The sequence below is a fragment of the Falco punctatus genome, assembly GCF_963210335.1.
Source record: "Falco punctatus genome assembly, chromosome: Z".
Taxonomy (NCBI): Eukaryota; Metazoa; Chordata; class Aves; order Falconiformes; family Falconidae; genus Falco; species Falco punctatus.
In genome coordinates, this window is record NC_137586.1 from 43,676,016 (window position 1) to 43,703,410 (window position 27,395).

General features: G+C 40.5%; 1 protein-coding gene across 1 annotated transcript in view; it reads right to left on the minus strand.

The window, feature by feature from the left end:
- The window catches only part of SLC28A3 (solute carrier family 28 member 3), a 125,031-nt gene that overhangs the window by 53,395 nt on the left and 44,241 nt on the right, over positions 1 to 27,395 (minus strand). The window contains exon 2 of the mRNA XM_080372755.1: positions 1,952 to 18,403. The gene's annotated coding sequence lies outside the window, so the exon portion shown is untranslated. The remainder of the gene's footprint in view (positions 1 to 1,951; positions 18,404 to 27,395) is intronic.

Here is a 27,395-nt window from a genome sequence, read left to right on the forward strand (position 1 = left end):
TATTACAGGCAATGGGAGTTTTGTGCTGACACCAGACATCAGTATCTCTCTTGGAATATACACAGAGGTCTGACTAAAAAAACCGGAGTATTATGGCAAATAAATAAAACTTCTGGTTAGCACAAGAAAACCTTCCAATACCAGTGCTAAGTAACTTTGCTATGAAATCCTAATCACAATGGATAGTATTCAGAGCCTTTTTGTGCTTCAAGTAATAACAGCACACCAATACCCAACTTGCTCTGAAATTTTCATGCAGACTGGCTAGGCCAGAAAGAATTTTTTGGGTACTATAAAATATTAATCAACAGTACATTGCTTACTGTATTCACAGCAGGCAAATATGTAGCAATAAGATTCTTAATAATTTGTTACGTGTATTAAAAGATGAGCAGAAATATGAAGAAACAGATGAGGTATCTAAAAAGAGTAAGGCCATCCTGTTTGTTTCATTGCTGAACTGTCAGAAGCAACTTTATAGTTAGGATTTGTACAGTTGCTCAGAAATTAAGATTTTTTTACATACTTAATTGATAATATTCAGTGTTTATAGTTGTGCTAGTTTTACTCAGCTGTGGTTTCTAGAACATTTCAGTAAAAATTTCAAAAGCTTTGAGACAATAAATACTTGAATAAATTCTCTTAGACACCCTGGGTTAACCGTGACTTCAAATAAAAAATACAGGCTAGGCCATGAGGTGGGCAGAGAAGCTTCAATCCTGACCTAATGAAAAAATACAGTTAGATTTTCCAGGGATACTGTTATTCTGAAACTCGGTGACCATGTTTTTCTATGCAAATTATTGCCAGAGCCACTGAGATCTCCATGATGAAAACCAGGGGAAAATAATGTAACCCCAACAGCAGAGTTGTGGGAGGAGTCAGCGTAAAACTGCAGTTGGACAAGTATTTTTATGATTATTCCATATTACTGCTTAGATTTTGCTCCTCAAAGGAAAGGTGAGTGAAAGAAAAACATGGTTATCATTTACAAATGGTTGGCAAGTAGAAGATTAATTGCTTTACTGTTTCCTATATATCATGACATTTATTTAGGCAGTCCTGTTTACCACTCCACTGTCTTCTCTGAGTGAAAAAGGTCCTTTCCATATTTGAAAAAACCTTGGGCAGAAAGGACATTCCTTGTTAATATCTATAATGTCCAAGCTGCAGGTGTTTGCACTATGGCCTATTCAGTTTTCAGAAACATTTTCATTAGGATACCAATGTAAAAGATAAACTCTAAAACTCCACAATATCATGAGAATAAAGGATGAATGGAAGTTAAGTACTTTCTTCTGGGAAAGAAATACAACTTTATGTGTGTGAAATCAACACACATTTTTCTGGGAAAATCCGACTTTGGGACTCATTTTTACCAAAGGGGAACATACGTTTTCAAAATTCCCAGCTACTGGTCCTGCATTCTTAGGAGAAAAGTATAAAGCAAGAAGTTCTTATCAAGATAAAAACACTTTTTAAAAAATCACAGCAATGATGAAATGTGGACACAAACCCCTGAATATCCAGTTTTAAAATTTTTTTACATCTGTACAAAGTAACAGTAAATGCTATTAAAGAAAGATCATGTGGTTTTGCAGCCATTTTTGTACAAACATGTATTTTGCATTTCTCATAAACCATTGATCTAAATCAAACTGTTCTGTTCCTTCACATGAAGTCTTTCATTAAGAAAGAAAAGAAACTATTTAAATTTTTGGAAAATTAAGTAAGCTACTCATGGGAGCGGTGGGAGAATAAAGGCTGGACATCCAGAATATTTTAGGATTTCAGACATAACATCTAGCCTGTCTGGAATACTTTGAATTCTTTCACAATGCATGTTGGGGAATTTGTTTGCTATGTAGATAAATGGTGGGGGGAAACCATCAGCATTTTCAGAATAATTTTAGCTTTTTGCCAGATGACTTTATGAAAATATACTACTCACACAGTTATGAGGTGGCTGAGTGGCCAGGTGCTGCCTTCTTTCCCAGCTTCTGCTGTGAGTTCAGTCTTTGGTCGACTGTAGTCACAGCCTCTTGCCCAGGAAATCTCCAGCTCCTACTCTGGCTCCCAGCTGTCCCTCTGAGATGGTTTTGTAACGAGTTACTCACTTCCTCTGTTTCTGTGGCAATAGAAATGAAACTTTGTTATGCTTCCTAGTTGTCCTAAAGTTGCCCCTTGACAGGAGAGAAACATTAATGCAAAAGCACTTCATGTTTAACGAACACAATCAATTAGGGCGGAAAGACTTCTTGGAGGAAAGTCAAGGGCCTTTGAGAGCTATTGTATTTTACCTTGTGACAAATACCCGTGTAAGGCTAAACAGCAGGAATCCTACACCTGTTGATTCTCAGACATTAGCAGCAACTTCAGGAGAGTTCAAAAAGACCACCCCAACCATCCCAAAGGGGTCAGACTTCAGTAGAAACAAAGAAAAAGGATTTTATGTCATCTTCTAATCATGTGACACAGGCTAAGTAAAAGAAACTAACATTCCATAGATGTTTCCATAGCACATTCATATGGAATGAAAACAAACAAACAAACAAAACTCAAATAAAAGAAGAAAGGTATACACTTGAAGGTGATAGGAAAGATTATTTTGAAGAATACTAATAGGGAAATTACGATAGAAATTTTATCCAGGTTCAATGGCTATATTTCAGAAAGGATTCGGTCATCTGCAGGTGGGAACCTTGGTGTGAATGTAAGCTCAAAGACAGAGAAATGCAATCAGGCTTACAAGGGTGTCTTTTAATGTCTTATGCTACCAATCTGAAATTGTCTTAATCAAAAAAGCTGAGGAAAAAAAAATATATCTATTGGCTATCTGTCACAGACTGTTTCTTCTAACCTTTTATGCATAGAAATATAACTGTCATCAATCTATAAATGTCACATGTAAAGATGAGCTGAAATGTTAGCATACCATATTTCCTTTGGACAGTGAGTTGGTGTTTGGTTTTTGGTATTTTGTTTTTTTCATATTTTTTTAATTATTATTTTAATTCTGCTTGAGAAATTACACCTTTTGTGTGCTGGAAATCTTTAAGCACCACTTCCGGTCATTGCTTAGACACATGAAGAGATCCTATAGATGGTGTAAAATCAACTGGTTTTGGTGAGACAATTGTGTCAATACATTTCATGCAGGATGCAGTTTAGCTTTGGGCATCTGTGCAGACTCAGTTGATTTTTACTTTGTAGTAATTTTGCCTTTCTGTTCAGTGAGATGAAATGCTATAGAGAGTCAACAAGACAGCTAATCACTGCAGTTGTGAAAATTAGACCTCTGAGGCAGAAAAATAATTAAAGTAATGCATGCATGTTGCATTTTCTGTGAAGGCAGGTGTGGCAAAACCCATGAAAAGTAATTTATAATTGCGATACAAGGAGGAAATTCAGGTTCTTCCTGTGGTTATAATTGTGGTGTGGTTGGCATGTGGCAGGGTTATGTACACAAAGACTGTGTCTGTGTGCATACCTGGAGTGCTTCTTAACAGGAACTCCCTTCTTTGTCTCTGTACAGATGAGAAGGTGTACTCATTTGTGACAGATTACTTGACTGAATTCCGGTCTTGCTTTCTCTCAAGGCAACTGCCTCTTTGGTACTGGATCTCTCCGTGCACTGCATTCCCGGCAGCACCAGGACTCACCCTGGCAGACCCAGCAGGGCTGAGACCAGTGGATAAGCACGATGAGCATGTTAAAAAGTGTCAATTAACACCCTGGGTGGAGAAACAGACTAATCCTGGCGGCTCCTCAGGCACAGAAAGCAGTTGACCAAAATGTGCATACGTAAGAGAATTTGAGTAGTCAGTAGAAACTGTTCCTGCATATGTAGGAATGGTAAGGTAGGATTGTCTTTTGTGTATAGCTAAAATAGAGTAAGTTTTGTAGGTACATAAAAATAGCCCATAGTAATGGGTCATGCATTTGCTGGAGTTGTCCTGCTAATAGGACTGAGCAGAACACTTTTAATCCTAGTAGGATCAGTAGGACTGTAAAAACTCACCTCAATTTCAGTTTTGGGAGTCTCATTTGATCCAGTGAAGATGCCATTGCAATGCTTGCAATGGGGCAGCCCTGCACCATCTACATAGTGACTGACAGCCCTTTTTGACAGATTCAGTTCCCCACATAGGCATTACCCTATCTGTGCAGAAGATTACAATAAATTATTTTTGTAACTAACACTCTGTCTGTGAATGCCTGTACAGCTCAGGGAGTCTTTCTCCTGAAACAAAATCTTCTGCTATAAAACAATGTCAATAATTTCTACTTTTTTTAAAGTGAGGCCAGAATCTGACAAGTTTTAAATATTTCAATGTTTATTATACAGTTGTTTGTTCCTGTTACAACACAGACAATGACACTTACCTACTTCATGAAATGCTTTTTACATAAGTAGAGGTGTTCTGCTCTGAACTGCCAGTGCAATATAAGCCTGAGTATGGTACTGATCTTTCAGCACAAATCAATGTTTTGCTTATGATAAAGTGTTTCAAAAGGACCAAAAAGAGGGCAGTCATGGAGCATTACTAATGCAGAAATCTGAAGAATCTGACCAAAAGTCCTGAAAGTATTTAGATGTCTGTTTACAAAGAAAAGATATACACATAGCACAACACTTACTCTTGTTGCTTCCTTGATGCACTTAACAGTGTTTCTGGAGCTTGGAACTGCAGGACCTCGGTAAGCATGAGTTTAAACCAGACAGTGGGAATCCTCAATTACTGAGTAATGAAGAGGACATCACAAAAAGCTCTGTGCTTACACTCCTTACATTTAACAGTAAATCACTCACTGATATTATTGGGATCCAAGGTAATTTAGAAACAGTGTGAATATACTGTGCTCAGTGTGGTTTCCCTGTGGAGAATTCATTACAGAGGCAACAAAGCTTCACAGCTGTAAAAATCACAACCAACATAGCTTATACTACATTCAGAGCTCTGCTGACTAGTCCCTGGGCTGGCACTGTCACATTGAGGTTAAATATTTTTACACAGAACTGTAAAATTATCAAGTTACCTGGGTTAGAAAACCAGCAGCACTAGAGAGACATTTAACCTTGGTGACTCTGTAAAACTTTCTTAACTGACAACAAAAGGTCTTACCTTTCCTTTTTTATCCATCACCTAGTCCACACTGTCAGTCCAGCAAGCTTACATTTTCAAAATAGCAGAGCTAAGGATTGCGCCCTAATTTACTGCTCTGACCAGGACCCCTAGCTTCCATTCCTCCAGCCTCAGACCCTCCTTACTAATGCAAGAAATGTGGTAGGAGGAATAGGATGGGGGCGTGTGCTACCCTAAGTACCTTTTACCTAGCATACTAGTACTAGAAGTACTTTTCATCTGTCACATGTAACAGGGCCTGCTGAAGGATGTGAATCATAGAATCACAGAATGGTTTGGGTTGGAAGTGACCTTAAAGACCATCTAGCTCCAACACCCCACCATGGGCAGGGACACCTTCCACTAGACCAGGTTGCTCAAAGCCCCATCCAGCCTGGCCTTGAATGCTCCAGAGATGGGGCATCCACAGCTTCTCTGGGCAGCCTGTTCCAGTGTCTTACCACTCCCACAGTAAAGAATTCCTTCCTAATATCTAATCTAAATCTACCCTCTTTCAGTTTAAAGCCATTATGCTTTGTCCTATGTCTACATACCATTGTAAAAAGTCCCTTTCCAGCTTTATTGTAGGCCCCCTTAAGGTGTTGGAAGGCTGCTACAAGGTCTCCTGCAGGCTGAACAACCCCAACTGTCTCAGCCTGTCCTTGTAGGGGAGGTGCTCCAGGCACCTGGTCATCTTCATGGCCCTCCCCTGGACCTGCTTGAGCACATCCATGTCCTTCTTATGCCTGGGGGCTCCAGAGCTGAACAGAATAGTCCAGATGGGGTCTTATGAGAGCAGAGTAGATGGGGGAGAATCATCTCCCTCGACCTGCTGGCCACACTTCTTTTGATGTAGCCCAGGATACGGTTGGCTTTTTGGGCTGCAAGCACACATTGCCAGGCCATGCTGAGCTTCTCATGTACCAACACACCCAAGTCCTTCTTCTCTGCCTAGTCTGTATTTGTGCTTGTTATTGCCCTGACCCACATGCAGGACCTGGCACTTGACCTTGTTGAACTTCATGAGGTTCTCATGGGCCCACCTCTCAAGCCTCTCAAGGCCCTTCTGGATGGCATCCCTTCCCTCCAGTGTGCTGACCACACCACACAGCTCAGTGCTGTTTGCAGACTTGCTGAGGGTGCACTCAATCTCACTGTCCATGTCATCAACAAAGATGTTAACCAGCGCCGGTCCTAGTACCAGCCCCTGAGGGATGCCACCCACCCATCACTGGTCTCCACTTGGACACTGAGCGATTCACCACAACTCTTTGAGTGCAACTGTCTACCCAATTCCTTACCCACCAAGTGGTCCATCCATCAAAGCCATGTCCCTCCAGTTTAAGGACAAGGATGTTGTGCAAGACACTGTTAAATGAACACTGTTGTGTGGGACAGTGAACTGTGTGTGTGTAAAGAATTAGGACTTAATCAGGATAAAGGGCTATATTAATACAAGCTCTTTTGGGGCAAATTTCTTACCCATTACCTTTGTTTTTTTGTTGGTTTTTTGTTTGTTTGTTTTGTTTTGTTTTCCTTGTCTGGTACTGGTACTTCTTCTCAGAAGATGGAAAATACACTACTCATACACCCTCATTAAACAATCCTACTTCAATTACATATCTCAAGTTCAGTGTAATTAATGAATTTGAAGCAGGGCAAGCACATACTGTGGTTTTGAATAAATATTCCATAGATCTACAACAAGAACAAAACTTCAAAAACAAGCCCAGTGTGGAAGACAAAGCCTTTAAGACAAATGAGGTTGAATATAACATATTAACTTGAAGTGACTGGACTAAATCTCTCCCCCATGCTGGTTTCCTAGGTGTACTAGATATGATATAATGTCTCTCTGCTTGATGCAATGGGATCACCCAGTGTGAATCTATTAAAGGTCACCTCTCGAGTGCTGAATATGACTTAAAAGAAATCAGAACACCAAAACCTTTTAAAAGAAAAGAAGAACCCTCCCTTTTAAATATAGGGATGTCAGTTTGTTGAAATACTTAAACATGATTAAGCACTGTTTATTATTTTCCATATCTGTGTATTTTATATTTATTGACGAAATGCACAAGTTGAAGTAAAATATGCTTCAGAAGAGAAAATAATTCCTTGCATTGTGAAATACTACAGCAACCAAGGGCAATGTGCACTCGGCTTGAACTCTCAGGCACTTTTTTTAAACTGCTGCTGTCTGGGGAGGGAGAGGCACCGTTTAAAATGTTCTTTTGAATTTTTAATGGTTATTTAGAAGTTCAGGCCTTTTCTACAGCTGAGGAGATAAAGAGGTCAACGGTGGCTAAACACCACTCTTAACACACTGCTGTTAACACAGCTAAAGCTGTTATCATCCTAATAGCTTTCAGGGAAGGCTTGGCCTAGAGCAGAGCTTGGGGCAGCTCTAGATTGCCCCAGCATCACAGCAGTGTTGCCCAGCCTAGTTCTCCCAGCTGAAATGAATGCTGTTGGAGCTTGGAGACATTTGCTCCCTGTACCATCCCAGCAAGACCATTTTACCCATTCTCTGTACTAATTTTTTTGGGGGGGCAAACAGTTAAATATGTATTGCAAGACACCCAGCTCAGAATTATGCCTAAGTTCAAAAATACATTTTCCAAGCGCAGTTTGGAACTCCCTCTCCTCACTAAGGAATTCAGGACACACATAAGTCCAAGTGACACAAAACTACAGCTTGTCTGTCAAGGCAAAGGATTTAACAGGATGTAAGTGGATTTGGACAATCAGTACCATAATCAGCCAAAGGATTCCTCCTTTGGTCAACAGATCTTGTGTTCACATAGCTAGTATGTCAGTTGGAGGTTTATATCTGCAGTCTGTGTTTTGCAGATCTTTTTTTACCATGCTTCAAAAATTGTGAAGCTCCTACCTTGTATGTTTATTATAACATTTCCATACTGCAAGGTGTACATACTGATGGCTCATTAGTATTGTTTCAGCTAAATATTTGCTGCCTAGTGACCTTTTTGTATTTCTTAAATATACTGCTAGCCAAAGCAACCTAATCATAAGACTAACACATTATAACCTGGAAACAATTTTTCCTTATGTTTCTGACAAACAGCAATGATCAATTCCACTTCACCATATTACAGTGTAATTTTTCTCCCAGCTTTTTCAACAGAGCTCCCTATAGCCAGCCGATTGGTGCCACTTAGATCCAAGGTCTGATGACGCACAACAATGTTGCCACAGAAGTAACTATTCTGCATTGATCTAGCTTACACTGGAGACACTTTTGTAATTTGCTGATATTGCACAAAACTTCTAGACAGAGAAGCCTACTGTCCACCTTAGTCTTCTGATCCCCCATACTCTTATAGTTCCCTTTGATTTTAATATATTTCATTACAGGTTGCAATTTCTCTGCATGTCTTAAAATTCCATATGTTTTGGACTGTACAGATCTGTGGGATCCTTCAGGGTTACTGATGAATAAATAAGACCTTTTGAAGAACTGGGAGAGGAAGGATAGTGTACAGGAAGTCAAACCCAAATCCATTCGGGCTGCATTTGCAAACGTGAACTGTGTACACAAACACATTCCAGTGGGCTGGGACAGGGGCATATTCAGTATGTATGAGGAGTAACACCTTGCTTAAAAGAAGCAGTGGCGGAAAAATGGAATTATTTACCACTGGACTAGAAAGTAAAGAATTAATTTAAAAGTAGGAAGGAATTGTAACTATGCAGCTGAGCAAGAAGTTCTAGTTAGTTATGGAATCAGGTACAGAACGTAAAGAAATAAAAGATCTTGTGTGCCAGAAAACCAGCAAATGCCAGTTGACTAGTGAATGCCATGTGAAAAGAAAAAAGTAAATAGAAGGCCAGATCTCCCTATAACCACTGTTAAAGTACTTGCTAATTCCTTTTCTATTCTTGCCATCCTTTATAGCCTTTTCTCACATGAACAGATTGCCCATTGACACCCTCTGAAATTGCTAACTACCGTCCATGTTGGTTGGAGCCTCTATCAGAAAAGCTGGCTTTTCAGGCCAGATATAACCAGTAAGTCAAATGCAGGACACATTTGTTTCTGGCTGACTATCCAGCTCCTCTAGGGTCAGCTCTAATTATTTGTGATGGATTATTCATTTTACAAAGCTTTACACTGAAGTAATTTAAATTCGAAAATTCCACTGGAAGCAAATTACCTTGCAGAGCTGCCCTGCACCAGCTGTACATCAGATTGTTAAGCAGCACCAAACCAGTGTGTGGGAATCGTATTACAGTCCTAGTAGTGATTGATGTGGGGAACCATGGAAGGTCAGGTGCACCCCCTGACCCCTTTCTTTCCTGGGAGGGGAAATAATCTCCAATAATTTATTCTAAACAGAGAAGTAACATTTGTTGGTAGCAGAAATTCAGTATATGTGTGTGTTCTCCAGATAGGCCACATGCCAGAGACTGTCACAGCAGGAAGCCTCTGTTTATCCTAAAGTGATAGTGTTAGTAAGCACGGCTCTTCTGAGCTGCCTTTGCGGTCTGAAAAGTGAAAATAAGCGTTATTCGTCCTATTACTTTTACACGATTATTCATACGTATGCCTTCATTCCTCGACTAAACAACAGAACAAAAAAATCTGGTCCATGCATAGACAGATGCATTGCTTAGTGTACGTTTAGATCAGTTTTCCTTCGGAGAGTCAAAGTTTAACTTGGAAGACAGTGCTGGCTTTCCCTACTGTCTATGAGGGCATCCAGAAGGAGAGGTCATCCCTGACCCTAGATCCTCAGCCCAGGCACAGCAGCAGCCATCTCCCTGCCTGCCTCCTCCTCTGCTGGCACCAAAATCCTCCCTTCCGTTTTGACCTGGTACCTCCTACTTGGATTAACTGTAATCTTCCTCTTCCCAGCACTTACATTAAATCACTCCTTAGCTTGTTTATATGTCTAGTCTTCCTGGTAAGGATTTTCTCTCTTTGTCAGTATTAGTGTCCCTAAGCTCAACAATGCCAGTAATACTAATTACAGCAATACTAGTATTTTACACACACAGAATAACCTAACCTAATCCTGCCTATAAAATTGTCTTCTTGTTCAGTGTGTTGGACCACATTTAGAAATACCACATTGATTACCTGGTTATCTTCCTACATCATACTCAGGCTTTTAGTCTTCATCTTTAAGCCTTATACAATATTGAAGCTATTTGTTCTATCTCATCTCTCCTCTGTTTTTACCTTGGGTGTCCCATATGTTCATATTTCTGCTGCAGTCTCCAGCTTTATTTATTGTAATTTCCCCCTGAATTCCTTTAGTTTTCCTAATCTTTCCATTTCACTCTTTCTTTCACCTCTTTCTCTGCCTCTCAACTTCCTATGTCCTACCCTGGTGCTGCCTAAGCTTCGAAAAGTTGCACAATTTCTGTCTGCAAGCAGTTCCCTTTAAGTCTCTCTGAAGACTGTTTAGTCAGAAAGCTCTCTTGCCTCTGCTTTTCTTACTGGTGGTTGTTTGCACCCAGTTCCCTCACAACTTGGTATTTACACTGCCTATACAGTCATTTACAGTGTTACAATTAGCATGGCCAGAGGACACACTTTTTTGATGACTGCAAAGCACTCTTTGTACATTAACTGCTTAAAATAACATGTAGTGAAAAATGCAAGCATAAATATTGATAATAAGAAGATCCTGATTCTTATTGTGGATCAGCCAGCTTACAGGAATAATGAGAAAAAAACCCAGCTACAGTTTCTCTCTCTCACCGAAAATCACCAGTTTTCAAGAAGTATATTTGTTCAGTTAGATGTAGTTGAAATTGGCCTGTAAGCTCTAAAGCTAAGGAGGGGAAATGTGTTTGGTGCCGGTGAGCTAGAGGGCCAGGCACACAGCAGGGTCTGATCTCCCAGCAGCAAGAAGAAGTGATAAGGGCCAGGAGCTGGTCCCTGCCTTTGGGTGGGCTGTGCTCAGGGGGTCACCAGGGGGCTGGAGGGCTCCCCCCAGGCATTGTAGGGCTGTGTGGCATTGCAATCAGTGCATGGACCGAGATGCTCACATTAATGCCAGCCTGTGCAGGTGCTGGCAAGGATCTTGTGTATTTGTGTGTGCTTTCTCCTGTAAGCTCTTGCCAGCACACCTAAGTGCTGAATCAAGGGAGAGAGTTCAAATCTAATATTAGGACATACCAGGAAATGGAATATGCCTTACAGTCACAGAAGCCAGGCCATGGGGGGAATAATTGCCCATCCTGGCTGCACTTTTAAAACTCTAATGCAGTTCTCCTGTCTCCAGGAGGATGGTTGCATTTACCTGTACGTTCAGATTCATTAACTGTTTGACACTGTACCAGAGAGACTTGTATACAAGCATCCACAACTGATGTATGCCGTATATTAAAATCCGCATCTCTGCACATAGCTGTAGATGGAAGAGTCTGCCCTGCGAACACGTCTGTTGGGCACTTGATGGCAGTATTCGCATTGGGTTCTTCCACCAGTAACTCCAGTAGCTCTGCGGTTTCCAGTGCAGTCTCTGGAGAGCTTTGGGCATTTTTGACTGCCTGAGATGGGGGGCATGCAGGGAAGGGAAAGAGAAAATCACAGAAGAGGAGTGTAAGCACAGCAAATATGATTTACTCTTTTCAGTACTACTGCCACTGTTACCAGACACTATTTTGCTGTAAATGTTTCGTTTCCGGCTTATTGTCAACTTTCTGCCTCAGGAGCTCTCATTGACCCTATCTGCTCAATCTCAGGACAAAAGTTAAGGGAACAGTTATTTGAAATCTGTCACAGTGTCGCTGATAACATTGATCTGGGTTATATTGATTAAGAGTGAAGGTATGATTGTTATGACAGGATTATTCTCCACTAATTCTTGCCTTCAAGGGGCTACAGTGCTTCAGCAGTGGCTGAAGCACCTGGCAACTTGCTAGTGCTGCAAAATATCTCTAAACAGGTGAGTGGGTAAGAGTGGTCCCCAAGTGCAATGAGAGGCAGCTTCCCACACAGCCTCCTGCTGACCTGCCAGTGGTGATACTTTCGGAGATGGTCATCTGAGGCTGCCTAGCCTGTACAAATGATAGAAGCAATCCCCTGCTAATGCTGCAGTCAAATGGCAGAGATATAAAGGTGCTAAGAATCTAGTTTTGGGGGGGTTGGCAAGTGCACCCAAATTCAATCCAAGGACTGTGATCAAGAAGAATACATAAAACACTTTAGTGTATGTATACCGATATCTAAATTCAGCCCCTTCTACATACTGAAACTTGTAGGCTGTAGCATGTTTTCAGTCCTACCCTTATCTTATTATCAAACAAAATTTGTGGAAATGCTTGATTTTGGTTTTTCTAGTAGTGTTTTTTTTTCTTTTGTTGTTGTTTTGCTTGTCGTCCCCCCCTCCCCCCCAAAAAAATGCGTACAGCAGATGCAAGTGTTTGTGGTGTTACTCTGATACACTGGTACTCTGATAACACTATGAAATATCAGACATTTATTCTAGGTAGATATTTTTGTTTCCTTAATGCAATCAGCTTTTTGCAGTGGATTAGAATAAAAAAAAATATTTTAGGGTTGTTCTACTCCAAATTTTGGTTATCCTTTTTCTGCTTTTTTCAGAGAAGAGCATCCATTGGTCTTATGGGTTGGTTTTCACAGCATTAGATGTGCAACAAAACCATGCTGCAGTATGGCTTTCCTCATGATGCTACCAAGTCTGGATTTTTGTTCCAAAAAATTATGTCAGAAAAAATCACAAAAGAAAACAACTCAGTCCCACTCAAATACTAAGGGAGGTCCTCAGCTGGTGTAAAGAAGTATAGATTGCTTGTTTTTACCAACTGTGGAACTGATCCACCAAGTAATCAATTTAGGAATGAAGTCGGGGAGTTTTCATGTCCAGCTGTGTCACCTTTCCACCTGTTTTTTTTAAAAGCTGCAAACAGAAATTTTCCCCTCTCAATACATGGGTGGTTCACTCTTCTTGTTGCAGTTGATGTCTTTATCCAACTGAATTATTCCTCTGTCCCCTTGAAATTCTCTGTAATAAATTAATAATTTATGCTAAGTGAAGCAATACTACTGGGGGTTGGGGGTTGAACTAATCAAAATTCAGAAGTTGCAGGGCCCATTGAAAACATTTGCTGAAATCACTATGGCACCAGAAGATATTAAAATGCTTGTGCGTGTGTGTTTGGGGAGAGAGCGAGGAGAGCTTTGGCCCCTTTTACTTTCCCAAAGGAATGACTAGCAATGGCAGGATTTAGGAAGGCAGCAACGCACTGAGCGGAATCTGATATTCCCCCCCTGGAAATTTCTAAAAATATTCTCTGTGCTTGGAAAGGTAAACAAATTTTCCAGCATTTTCAGTGGGATGAGATATTTGAGGACATTTGTTTAGTAGTGATTAAAGTAAATTATTTAGGGTATAGGTGTGTGGGGGTTTATTATTTTGTTTGAGAATCCATGTTCTGAGCTTCTTAACTTGGCTGTGCCTCTCCTAGGGAGAAAGAAGGTTAGCTGTCCTGAAACCTATAGCTGAAGCTCTCTCCAGCCCCAGCTACCTAGAAGGATAATGGTACTGCCTCAGAGCTGCAGCTCCTGGTGCCTCCAGCACCTTAGGCGGTCCCCTGAGCTAGCTGGAAGAGCCCAGAGAGAGCACAACCCTGCCTCTTATGTCCAACTATGAGCATGCAATATTTCAGTTTTCAACTGCTACATTTTAAAATATTTTATGAAAAGCCATTTCAAATGGCCACGGCAGGAGGCTGGAACTAGATGATATTTAAGCTCCTTTGCAACACAACCCATTCTATGATTATGAAATATGAACTCCTAGCCAACTGTTTTCGAAAGGCAGGTCAAATATTGGACACACTGGAAAGCCAAGGTAGTAGCAGTGGCCCCTGCTGTCTCCCTAGGCACCACTTCCAGCAGGTAGTTTATTGCTTCATACTGGAGCTATAATAACAATGGTCATTGTGAGACAAACCTACACAGTTTACTAAGGCCCCATTCCACATTTATTCTCCGTTATTTCATTCAATCTTGCTGTCCTCACAAGTCAGTTTACATAGCCAAGCTTCTGTTGCCCTTTAAAGCTGGGTTGTTACAGCTTCTGAGCTGTCCTTTACATTCTGAGATACAGGTGCATTACAAGGATGAGCTGTAAAAAAAAAAAAGATAGCTGTGTAATTCATATGCTGAGGGTAGCTGGTAATTCTATGCAACTTTTTTGTGAAATGCGTTTTTTCTTGATTTAGTCAACTTATCTATTTTCTATTAAAATATCAACTCCCCCCAAAACTTTGCTCCCTACTCAAGACTCCAAAGCACAGAAAATACAAAGCTGTTCACTGAGAAAAAAAAGTAAGTAATCTAGTAGCTAAAGAATTGGTTAGGTACCAGCAGATGGTGCTCCAGAGTATGTAATGTTATTTCCTGCTTTCCTGGAGCAGAAAAATCTGTTGCTTTTTTGTAGTAGAAAAGGATCTTGGAAGGTGTGTCCCATTATCTCCTCGGGTGAAAGAGATGATCATGACTTGATTTGCAGAGATACTCAGGATATGTAGCTTCCAGTAATTTAATCTAAACGTGCAAAACTCGGTTATAATAAATGGCTACAAGTTTTCAAAAATCTTGGATGGAGTGTTGTTTTCTTCTGTATTCAGATAACTTGATTTACTCAAACACAGATTGCCTTTAGCACCTCTAGGAAATATAGAAATAATAACAGAAATAAATTAAAAAAAAACAACAACCAAACAAACAAAAAAAAAAACCCAGACAAAACCAAACAGCCAAGAGAGTGGAGGTTAGAATATTTGCAGTGCAAATATCAGTCCTGAACTAGTTCTTTGTTTTTATACTTTTCACAAACAGAAAGTAATTGAAAGATCTGTAATTAAAAATAGTGATTTTTTTTTTTTTAAAAAGAATTTTCACAGAGTGAGAGAGCCATAAATCAGCAGCAACAAGGAAACAGAAACTTTTGTCTCACTTGTCAATTAAAAACTGTTTTGGATCATCAGAGAAGAGTTGTGTTCTTGCAACAAGCCCCTACTACTACTCAGCCTACCTATACAGTTTGCAAGACAGGGCTTTTCTCTGTACACAGACTTCCCTTGTGTAAGGGCATCCTTCATAGTCTAGTCAGATGAATTTTACAGATTTCCTTTAATCTTATGTGTTTAAAGGAGCTGCAGTGTGGCTGAGAGTTTGGCCCAAATGTTGAGATAAAATTCTGGTCTGAAACTGGACCAGAGTTTTAAAACCTACATAGTTAAAGAGATGTTCATCCTAGACTTTTTTTTTCTTTTTCTTCTTTTTTTTTCTTTTTTTTTTTTTTAGCTTTACAATTTACAGTGAATCAATTCAAAATTCTAATCTGAATTTGGTTTCTATTCTACATCAAGAATGCTTGTCTGAGTCACTTTGGTTTTGGCTTATCCTTCAGCTGGTTATTTTGGTCTAATGATAACAGTTATGGCAAAATAGTTAAGGCAAGCAATACTTCAGGGAAATCACCATGTGCCCCAAGCAGTATTATTATTTTTTATAGCAAACCTTTTTTAATGTGTGCTCTTCAAGATGTTATTTCAAATACAGGTTCTGGAATCAGTGCTCAATCCACTGCTTTATTTACACATATGACCAATAATGAAGCTTACAAAGATAACAGCAATGGAAGTTACTTGCTCTTGGCTTAGACTTTGTGGAGGGCTGTGAGGATAATGAGCCAGAATATTTCGAAAGAATATAAAAATCAAAGCAATGCACAAAGATTTCTGTACAGAGTAAGACAGTATCTGCACAGAGGTATGAATGTTATATCAGGTTGTGATCCTTTTGCCTATTTCAGAATAGTGCGTCAGAAAGTCTGCACCCTCAACAAGTCAATAGGAAATACCTGAAAGCAGGGCTGTGAAATCTTATCCCTTTATGGAGGGGATAAGGAGCTGGTAGGGGTCATTTTAGTATGCTAGAGTTTCCTCAGTGCAGTTAAAGGACTCTTCAGCATAGATGGTTTGGGTTGTAGAGGTCCTCAACATGTGCTCCTCAACTTTATGCTTGTCTACAATGCATTCTGGTCTTCTGTGAACACTAAAAATTGGGCAGAAGAGTATAATATTTCCTTGGTCAGAAAGAGGTAGCTTACCACTTGGTTAAGTTGGTATGAGAAATGTTGCCAGTTGCCAGTTACGTAGCCAGTCCATACCCCTAGCTTTCTTCTGTATGTTTTCTGATGGTCTGTAACCTGGTGGTTAGATTGTTTTCATGTCTTGAACCTTGTCAGAGGAGGGCTAGAAACTCTTTCTGTATTACCTATGTGACGGTTCTATTCGCTGGGTTATTTCATAAAATGAGGGGGCTTCTTTTGGCTGCATTTTGAGATAAATGCAGCAGAGAAACTTTGGTCAGTCTGTGTGTAAGAAATGTACTCACAGCATCCAAGTGGACAGGGCTTATCAAAGAACATAAAAATTGCTCCACTTTTTCTTACATCCTTTTATGGCAGTTCTAATAGCTCTAATAGACCTAGCTGTTCAATTTAAAGCAGTTCTGGTGAAGTTTAGAAACAGAATTGCTGATGCCTTGCAAAGTCACAGATCAAACAGGAGAGATAATACACCTTTCCTTGCATCATTTTTCCATCTGAATGGAAATTTGGTTGTGGATGCATTCACTCCCAGCCCTGAGTCCCTGAATATTAACCCTGCTTAAGCACATCCATAAGACAGATACCCCAGCAAGGAGTATATTGTAATTTTATACTAGTTTTATGCAGTTTGAGCTGAGCAAGATGAGCAAACTACCGCAGCTATTTTGTCTCAAAGATCCCTTTTTTTTTTTTTTTTTTTTTTTTTTTTAACCCCACGGGCTCTATGGTGTGATGTTTTAATCTTTTGATTCCTCACCTCACATTTCTTTGCTTCTTTTGAATTGGAGGTTTTCCATACCTGCACCCACTCTTCTCTCTTAAGAAGAACTAAAACACTGCATTAAAATTCTGAATTTATGGTTGCCCATGGATTTCAAAGTTGGAGGCAAATCCAGTATAGCCCTAAAAATATATCATTGTAAAAACATAATCAGTAGAAATGTGCAGATGATACTGATAAACCATCACAGGATAAATATGAATAATGTTGTAGAGTATGTATAAATAATAGGGATGGAACTGTATTTCAATTATTAATAGATTATTGCCATCAATAAACAAGGGTATCAATCTCACATGCTTACTATAATTTACATCCATTAGGTCTTTCTTTCCTCAAGCACATAAATCCATACAATCTGAGCATATACCAGTTTTTAAATCCATAAATATATTATGTAGTAGTTCTCTTTGAGGAGCTAATGCTTTGTTCAATATTGTGTTAAAATGTCTCAAATGAAGCAAATGGGCTTCTAGAGTCTTATTTATGGAGGCTCAGAAGATAAAAACATAAAACACCAAAGTGAAAACACTTGCAAGCTCAGAGACCACAGCACCATGTTTTTTCTAACCAAATTGACTGAGTTTATGGATTCACATCTTACTGGTTGCTGACAGAATACTGACTATCTCAGAAGCTTTTCCCTCAAAAGAGGAAAATATAGAAATGTGACCTTGAGAAAAATAAATCCCAAATCACCTCAAATTAAGTTTCTCTTCCTTTGTGGTGTTATTGTATACTGATAGCTGATGAAGAAGGGCCAAATCAAGATGACACACATTTTACCTTATGGTCATGTAGGAATTAGGGTTTCTCCCCCCAAAAAGGTGGTGGGATCAATAGCCCAACTGAATTGCATCTACACCAATGCAGGCAGCATGGCAACAAACAGGAAGAGCTGGAAGCCATCATGCAGCAGGAAAACTACGACATAATTGCCAGCATGGAAACATGGTGGGATGGCTTGCACAACTGGCATGTTGCAATGGATGGCTACAAACTCTTTAGAAGGGGTAGGCAAGGAAGGAGAGGTGGTGGCATAGCTCTGTATGTTCAGGAGTGTTTTGACTGCCTAGAGCTTAATGATGGTGATAATAGGGTTAGGTGTTTATGGATAAGAATCAGGGGGAAGGACAACAAGGCAGATATCATGGTGGGAGTTTGTTGTAGACCACCCAACCATGATGAAGAGGTATACAAAATACTCTATAAGCAACTGGGAGTAGTCTCACAATTGTTAGCTCTTGTTCTGATGGAGGACTTCAACCATCCAGGTGTCTGCTGGCAATACAACACAGCAGAGAGGAAACAGTCTAGGAGGCTCCTGGAGTGTGGGAAGGACAGCTTCCTGACCCAGCTGGTGAGGGAGCCAGCTGGGGGGTGATGCCCCACTGGACCTGCTGCTGGCAAACAGGGACAGACTGGTGGGTGATGTGGTGGTCAGAGGACATCTTGGGCATAGCAATCACGGGATGGTAAGAGTTTTAGGTTCTCAGAGAAGTAAGCAGAGGGGTCAGTAGAACTGTTGCCTTGGAAGTTCCTGAGGGCCAACCCTGGCCTGTTGAGGAGCCTGGCTGACAGTCCCTCGGGAGGCAGCCCTGAAGGGCCAAGGGGTCCAGGAAGGCTGGACAGTCTTCAAGAAGGATGTCTTAAAGGCACAGGAGCAAGCTGTCCCTATGTGCCAAAAGAAGAGCCAGGGGGGAAGAAAACCAGCCTGGCTGAACAGAGAGCTTTGGCTGGAACTCAGAAAAAAAAGGAGAGTTGGGAGAAGAGGAAGGCAACTCAGGGGGACTACAAGGATTCCATGAGGTTATGCAGGGATAAAATTAGTAGGGCCCAAGCCTAACTAGAAATTAACCTGGCTACTGCTGTAAAAGACAATTAAAAATGTTTCTATAAATACATTAGCAACAAAAGGCTAAAGAGAACCTCCATCCTTCATTGGATGTGAGGGAAAACACAGTGACAAAGGATGAGGAAAACTGAGGTACTTAATCCCTTCTTTGCCTCAGTTGTTAATAGTAAGACCAGTTGTTCTCAGGGTACCCACCCCATAACCCAAGTGGAAATGGTCAGTGACCTGCTGCACCACTTAGTGCTGCACCACTTAGACACAAGTATCTAGGACCAGATCAGATTCACCCAGGGGTACTGAGGGAGCTGGGAGAAGTGCTCATTGAACCACTTTTGATCATTTATTAGCTGCGCTGGCTAACCAGAAAGGTCCCAGTTTACTAAAGATTAGCAAATGTGACACTATCTACAAAAAAGGCAGGAAGGAGGCTCCAGGGAGCTATAGGCCTGTCAGTTTGACCTTGGGGAAGGTCATGGAGCAGATCATTCTGAGTGCCATCAAGTGGCACACACAGGACAACCAGGTGATCAGGCCCAGCCAGCACGGGCTTATGAGAGGCAGGTCCTGCTTGATGAACCTGATCTCCTTCTCTGACAAGGTGACCTGCCTAGTTGGTGAGGACAAGGCTGTGGATGTTGTCTACCTGGATGTTAGTAAAGCCTTTGACACTCTTTCCCATATCATTCTCCTGAGAAACTGGCTTGGAGAGGTGTACTTATGACTGGGTAGAAAACTGTCTGGATGGCTGGGTGCAAAGAGTGGGGGTGAATGTAGCTACATCCAGCTGGCGGCTGGTCACAGTGGTGTTCCCCAGGGCTCAGTGTTGGGGCCAGCCCTGCTTAATATTTTTATCAAGGATCTGGATGAGGGAACTGAGTGCACCCTCAGTAAGTTTGAAGATGGCACCAAACTGGGGGTGTGTGTTGACCTGCTGGAGGGCAGGAAGGCTCTGCAGAAGGATCTGGGCAGGCTGCACCGATGGGCCTTGTTGAACTTCAAAAGGGTCACATAAGCCCTCTTTTCAAGCCTGTCAAGGTCCCTCTGGATGGCATCCTTTCCCTTTAGTGAACCAACTGCACCACTCAGCTTGGTGTCATCTGCAAACCTGGTGAGGGAACACTCCAGCCCACTGTCTATGTCATTGATAAAGATGTTAAACGGTATTGGTCCCAGTATGGGCCCTTGTGGGACACTATGGTTTCCACAGGGACAGTGAGCTACTGACTGTAACTTTTTGGACATAGCCACCCAGCCAGTTCCTTGGCCATCTAACAGTCCATCTACCAAACCCATATCTCTCCAGTTTAATGGCAAGAGTGTTGTGGGGGACTGTATCAAAGGACTTATAGAAGTCTAGATGACATCTGTAGCTCTTTCCTTGCTCACTGATGCAGTTACTCTATTGCAGAAGGCCATGAGATTGGCCAGGTATGATTTTCTCTTGGGGAAGCCATGTCAGCTGTCTCTAATCACCTTCCTGTATTCCATATGTTTCAACATGTCTTTCGGGAGGATCTATTTCATGGTCTTACTAGGCACAGAGGTGACACTGATCAGTTGGTTGTTCCCAAGGGTCCTCTTTTTTACCCTTTTTAAAAATAGGTGTGATGTTTCCCTTTTTCAAGTCACTGGGGATTTCATCCTACTTCCATGACTTCTCAAATATGATGGAGAGTGACTTGGCAACTACATCATCGAGTTCCCTCAGGAGCCTGGGATGCATCTTATTGGGTCCAATGGACTTATGAATGCTCAGGTTCCTCAGGTAGCCTTGAACCTGACCTCCTGTGATGGGAAGGACTTCATTCCCCCAGGCTCTGCCTTGAGATTCAGGGGCTTGAGGGATGTGGGAATAGAGATTACCCCTGAAAACTGGGAAATATTTCTGAGTATGAATCACACTGAAGTTTACAGTGAGTGGTTTTCCCTCTGCATTAACCTACTGGAACAGTTGGAGCTGCAAAGTCCCCTCCGCACCTGGCCTGGCTTCCCTGAGGGCTGGGCAGAGCATTTGTGGGGGGCCCCCAACCCCCCAACAGCTACCAGAGGGGAGACCCCCCCTCCCCATGCACAGCCCTTTCCATGTCAACTGTCATCAGCCTTCCTGCCTCATTTGTCAGGGAGGGTACATTTTCTTTAATCTTCCTTTTCTGGCCAGTGTACTTGTGGAAGTCCTTCTTACTACTCTTCACAACTCCTGCCAAATTCAGCTTGAGTTGTGCATTTCTGATCCCATCCCTACACATCCAGACACTGTCCCCATATCCTTCCCAGGATATATATATTCCTGGTTCCATTGCCTGTGCATTTCCTTCTTACACTTTAGTTTGACCAGAAAGTCCTCACTGGCCCATGCTAGCCTCCTGCCCTCGCCCAATGTTTTACATGATGGGAATGAGAGCTCTTGCACTCTAAGAAAAATGTCCCTAAGGAGCTGCCAGCTCTGTTCAGCAACTTTGTCCCTGAAGGCAGTTTCCCAGGGGGCCCCATTCACTAATTCACTAATAGTTTATATCATGTTCATATCGAGCAAATGATACAATTCAGCTTCAGGTTTCGGTAACATAAATGACACATGGCTCTGTAGAAAAAGCCATGGGCAATCCTGGTCAGGTAGTCTGTTCTTGTTTCCTTGAGCTATTCTGTGAGCACAGTGTCAATTTTGAATATCACTCAGCTTCAGCAATGGTGACTGTAGATGTATCTGACTGGAAAAGTGCCAAGTGGGCTGTTGCAGACACGTAATTGACCATTTAACCTCTGGATCATATCTCAGCTGCAATAAAAGTTTGATGATGCTGGATTCCTTCAGGAACTTACATGGCTTTTGTCTGCCTCGTATAAATCCATTAAATTTATTAATGCCATGTAGGACTATTTCTGTTCTGATTATTTTTTAAGGTATCACATTGGTTATTGCTCCCCTCATACACCTTCACTGCTAAACTGTGCTCACAAATGGAGTGCCTATATGAAACTAAAGAATGTCTCCAAAATAGTCTTAATGAAGCTTGGAATTCTGATTCCTCCATTCAATCAAAATGACAGTATGCCATGGAAGTTAATGGGAATGTTGGTGTTTATTGAAGTCTTGCAGAAGCATGTATAATCCTGAGTTTATTCACATTATTAATAGGACTTAGTTAAATAAGTGCTGAAACAAACAAACAGCCCAAACCCTGAGAGGTCCATTTTGCTTACTTTGGACCTCTGGAAAGATTAGAAGCAAAGTAATCCAGACCAAGTACTGCGTGTTACTTTCATAGCACAGAGGACCAAATGTTCACCATGTGGGACATAAAGTGTGAAGAATTGCTTGTTTTGTAAGAAACTGGCACCAGCCTGTGCTGGCTAAAGTGGGAGAGATGTGATGTTATTATATAATGGGAAATGGGGGACAGTGAAGGTCTCTGATGCTGAACTCTGCTAATATAACTGTGGATGGCAATAATGTCAGTTTTAGAAGGAGGCAAAATTTTAAAAAGAAGCAAAATACTAGCAGATTTGTATATCTTCTGCGGGTTCCCTCCCTGCCCCCCTGCCCTCCCCCTTTCCCAAATTGTAGGAGTTCAAAAGTGAAAGAGGTGTGATCAACTGTTTGATCTTCAAAAGGAATACAATTGCAGGTATTTCTAATTTTGGTTGTTGTAATGCCACTGTCTTGGAAACAATATGACAGAGACCAGTTTCTTATGCATAGAAGAAAGAAAAGATTCCTAACCATCATGTTACTTCTGTGAATGGACACCAGAAGAAACTATTGAAACTGGAGGAATTTTAGTACTGTAGAACTTCTGTGAAAGGAATACCAAGCCTCTGCCTGCACAGAAATCCCAACAGTCTGCCATCATAAGGTGGAGATAAATTATACTTGTATTTTTGCAGATATCACATTACATTCCATAATATTAGTTTAATTTGACCTAAGAAAGCTAAGAGGATATGAATAGCCTGTAATCTGTAAAGCAAGAGCTTAACAGAATGCTTTAGAAATCATGTATGACAAAACACTCTCTGTTTAGGAGGTTAATATGAAATATGGATAGGTGTAGCTGTCTTCTTAGAATGCCTGGAGTAGAATACGTCAAGCTGTATAATTTCATATATGTCAAAAGAGTTGAAAATTTGGTTACACCTTGTATTATGAATCATGAGAACTGAATTAAATGAAAGAAGACAGAAATTTATAGCCTGTGTTTGTTTACACAAGGTGTTCCAGCAGTTGCCATTTTCCTTCACAATAAACTGGTTCTGTGTTGACCATCTGTGTATAAATGTCTTTCTGTCTTTTAGAATGGACAAGTTTCTAGATTTGGCATGTAGATCTCACTCCAGCCTTAATTCTGCAAAGTACTTTCAATATGTTGCTATTATGCTATTGAAATTTATGTATTTTTAATGAGGGCTTTTCTGAATCAGGGCCAAAATGCCCTAAATGTTTTACTTTTAGGGGGAAATTCCTGTTACACATCCATGAGACAAAGCAAGCACAGAGACTTCTGCGTAAAACACTTGGAATAAAGTAACATACCTTTCCTAATTTTAAAATACTGCAATAAACCAAGGAAAAACAATACTTAAAAACTGACCTAGGTAAAGGGTACAGTATCTGAGTGGGGTGGATAGGGGCAGTTGCAGTTCTTACCACTGCTGAACATTTACAGGTGAAAACCCAGTACTGTAAAGGAGACTACTACTACTGATTCATTTTTCAGTTATGTAGAGTGTAATTTCCAATGAGATAGTTGCTGCTCCATGAGAATCTGTGATCATCTCTACAGTAAGGGTGGAACATACCAAGCTTCTGAGACATCACAGCACGGGCTTTTCCAGCTCATGAAACTGAGCTGTAAAAGCTTCTTAGACTTTGCAGTCATATGCTGTTTCTTGGACCTGCAGAGCAAAGTCTTGAACTCTATTTCCTATAGCACTGTAATTCACAGGGAAGGAGTGGAAAGGGGGAGATTTAATCTGAAAAGCAATTAAATAAAAGTGATTCTGATGTCTTCAACCTTTGCCAGCATCAGAATATCTCTTTTAATCTATGGCATCCTTGTTATATCTATCCAGAAAAGATTTAGCTATGATCACCATCAGCAAAGCTGAGCTTCAGATCAGGTGGGGAGCTAAACACATGTTGATCAAATGAGAAATGAAGCTCAAGTGTCCCTAATGTTCCCTGAGTATAACGCTCTAGCTAAATAATCTTCTTTCTTCTCCTCTGGCAAAGGTCTCATACTTGGATTTCAGAAGCTTTTAAGATAGTAGTCTTAATGTTGTATTGCATTGCTTCAGGCTGGCTTGAGGGCGGTGGACTTTGGATATTAGGATCTTCTGGAATTGCACCTAATGGGAACATGTAAACATGTGAGCATGTGATCTCACTTATGCTTATTGGAATGGCTGAAAATCTAGGGGCTAGTGAAAGACAATAAACTTTGGAGATGTATTCTGTGCAATACAGTGTTATTTTTCCTGAAAACTTACCTGTGCCCGGTTTTATTAATTGGAGGGTAACTTACTAATGCAATAATGCTGGTCATCTAGCTCACTGGTCCTGAAATGCCTGTGTATCTCAGGGAGGAATAAGAGGATTTCTCAGTTTGAAATTTGTCTGGCACCGCAAAGGTACTTTAATTATGATTTCATTATTCTCTCAGATAAATAATGCAAGCTCTTTAACAAAGCATTTCCTTAATAACCACATTTGAAACTGAACCTCATACACCAATAAAAGCAATACTCTGTTTAATTTTTACTGCTTTTGAATCAATAAGAAAAATGGTAGGATAGTTAAACATTGTGAAGAAAACATAGAAAGTTAATATTTCAAGTGAAGAATTATTTTGGCACAGCCTTAATTTATAAAGTAATCTGCATATATTCAACATACCACAACTGAGAAGAAATTAGCTACCAGTGGAAAAAAAGCACTGAATAATATCAGAAACAGACATTAATTTCCCTCATTGTGTCATTAATTTGCCATAAAAATCATAACATCTAATATATGGAGGTTATTTTTAAGTATAAACTCACATGCTATAAAGCTATTTGTGAATTGAGTAGGGTTTAGTTCTAACTCAATTTCTCGAGCATGGGAAGAGGGTGCCCCAGCGCAATCGATGGCAAAACAAATATGGATTTCACTGGCTTGCAATTTTACCATTTAGAAAATAGAAAATAGAATAGTTTGAATCTTAGAGTGTGGACTGATGCAGCTCCAATAAAGCCATCAGATCACTGTGATTTGCATCAGCTGAGGGTCTAATCTATACTCTTCTGTAACAAGTAGGAGGGTTAGGTTGTAAGTGAGGAGAGCCTGTCAGTCAATAAAGCTGCATTACCCCAGTGTGAATAAGAAAAGAATAAACTATTTGTGCCTAGTGCCTCTTAATTCTCCTCTTCTAGATGTTGAGATCTGGAAACTGGAAAATAAAAGCTCTTTTTCTTATAGCTGAAGCAAGAACTAATACCTAGAGTAAATCTTGTCTTTATAACTGACCGTACATTAAATGACTGCTCCCAATGAAGGGCTCCTCTGTGATTTTCTTTAAAATTTTTGACAGTAGCTTCTAAACCTCAGCTAGGCAGAGTGGGGATGGGGGCTTCTGCTGCTTTAGTGTGAAAGTTATAGAACTGTAATTTCCTCACACTGAGCAGATAAAGTCCTTAAAAAATAAAATCCACGGGGTTTTTTTTGTTTTTTTTTTCCACTGGAGGGGAACTGAGGGACAAGGTTTGTTACTGTTCCTAGCCAGCAAAAGCAGTGGTAGAATGATTCTTCCATTTGACTAGGAAATTGCTTTTTGGGTAAATGCAGAGATGAGTCAGTTGAAGAAATCATGAGATTTCTGCAAAGCATTTTTTTACCATATGGAAATAGATACATTGAAACAGCTGAGGCCAGTCAGTTTCATTCTTGTCCTTTGCAGAATACACTCGGAATCAGAACCCTCTTCCTTTGCTTTCATCCTACGCTATTTTTTGGATTTCTGTTGTTCCTTTGCTTCTGGTCTGTGTAGAGATGTATGCACAGCCTAGCCTGGGTGTACATGATATCCTCAGATTTTAGGTTTTGGGAATTTTTCATTTAGAAATGAAAGAAATAGACCATTATCCTCAGGCTGTCCTTTCAGAAGTTTCCAACATATTTTTCTTTGGTGAGACCTAAACCCTTCAAACATTACATAAACTTCAAAAATTACATAAACATTCTACAACCAGATTCTAGGTAAGTGTGTAGCATAACTACAAATAAGTCCAATTTTGTATGTTTTCCAGTAACAGCATTCTTCTGCCATTTTTGCAGCTCCACAACATAGTCACATGTCTGTGTGATTCTGTGGTTCTTGTGCAGCAGAGGAACAAAAAGAATGTATATGCTGGTTAATCAAAGCAATGAAAACATGTTGATAGACAGGACCCCAAGAAAATAATGTGATCAGGGTATAAATAAATGGGCAGACTCTTATCTGGACCTTGTAAAGACCTCATTGGTACTTCTATGACTGGTGGAAAAGACCTTGGCCAGACTTTATTATTGCAGGAGTGAAGTCTATGCTGCTGTAACCACAACTGCTATGCACAATATTGCATACACATGCCAAAAAAGGATGAACTTTTGTTTAGTAAATCAGGAAGTTTACTTCCTGAATCTGTATGGTAAAAGATTATAGCTGAGGTCCACTGGTGTTGTGCTGCACATTTTCCAGGTTGATAGTCCCGGGCACATTTGAATGTGCATACATATATATATATATATATACTATGCATTTCACAATCACGTTGCCACAAACTCGTAATTAAAGTAGCCTGCAGCATGACACCTCTATGCAGTGATTTTAATGATAAAAGAAGGGAAAAATCTATTTCCAAAATAGGAAGTGTCCTGATTTTGTCTGGGATGGGGTTAACTTCATTCTTAGGAGCTAGTACAGTGCTGTCTTTCGGCTCTGATGTGAGAACAATGTTGATAACACAGAGATGGTTTTAGTGGTTGCTGGGTGATGTTTATGCTAAGTCAGGGATTTTTCGGTTTCTTGGGCCCTGCCAGCCAGAGGGCTGGGGGGGCACAGGAAACTGGGAAGGGACACAGCCAGGACAGCTGACCTGAACCAGCTGAAGAGGTATTCCATACCATGGGATGTCATGCTTGGTATATAAACTTGGAGGGTTAGCTGGCAGGGGGATCATTGCTCGGGGACTGGCCGGGCTCGGGGACTGGCTGGGCATCTGTCAGCCGGCGGTGAGCAGTTGTGCTGTGTATCACATGTTTTCCTTTCTCCCATTTCCTTTGGATTTTATCCTTTTCCCCACCTTTTCATTATAACTGTTGTTGTTATTAATATTATTATTGTTATTAATATTATTATTCTTATTACTGTTATTGTTGCTGTTCTTACCTTTTAAATTCTGTTTTAATTATTAAATTGTTCTTATCTCAACCCTTGAGTTTTACATTACATTCCTTTCCAATTCTTCTCCCCACCCCTCTGGGCTAGGGGGAG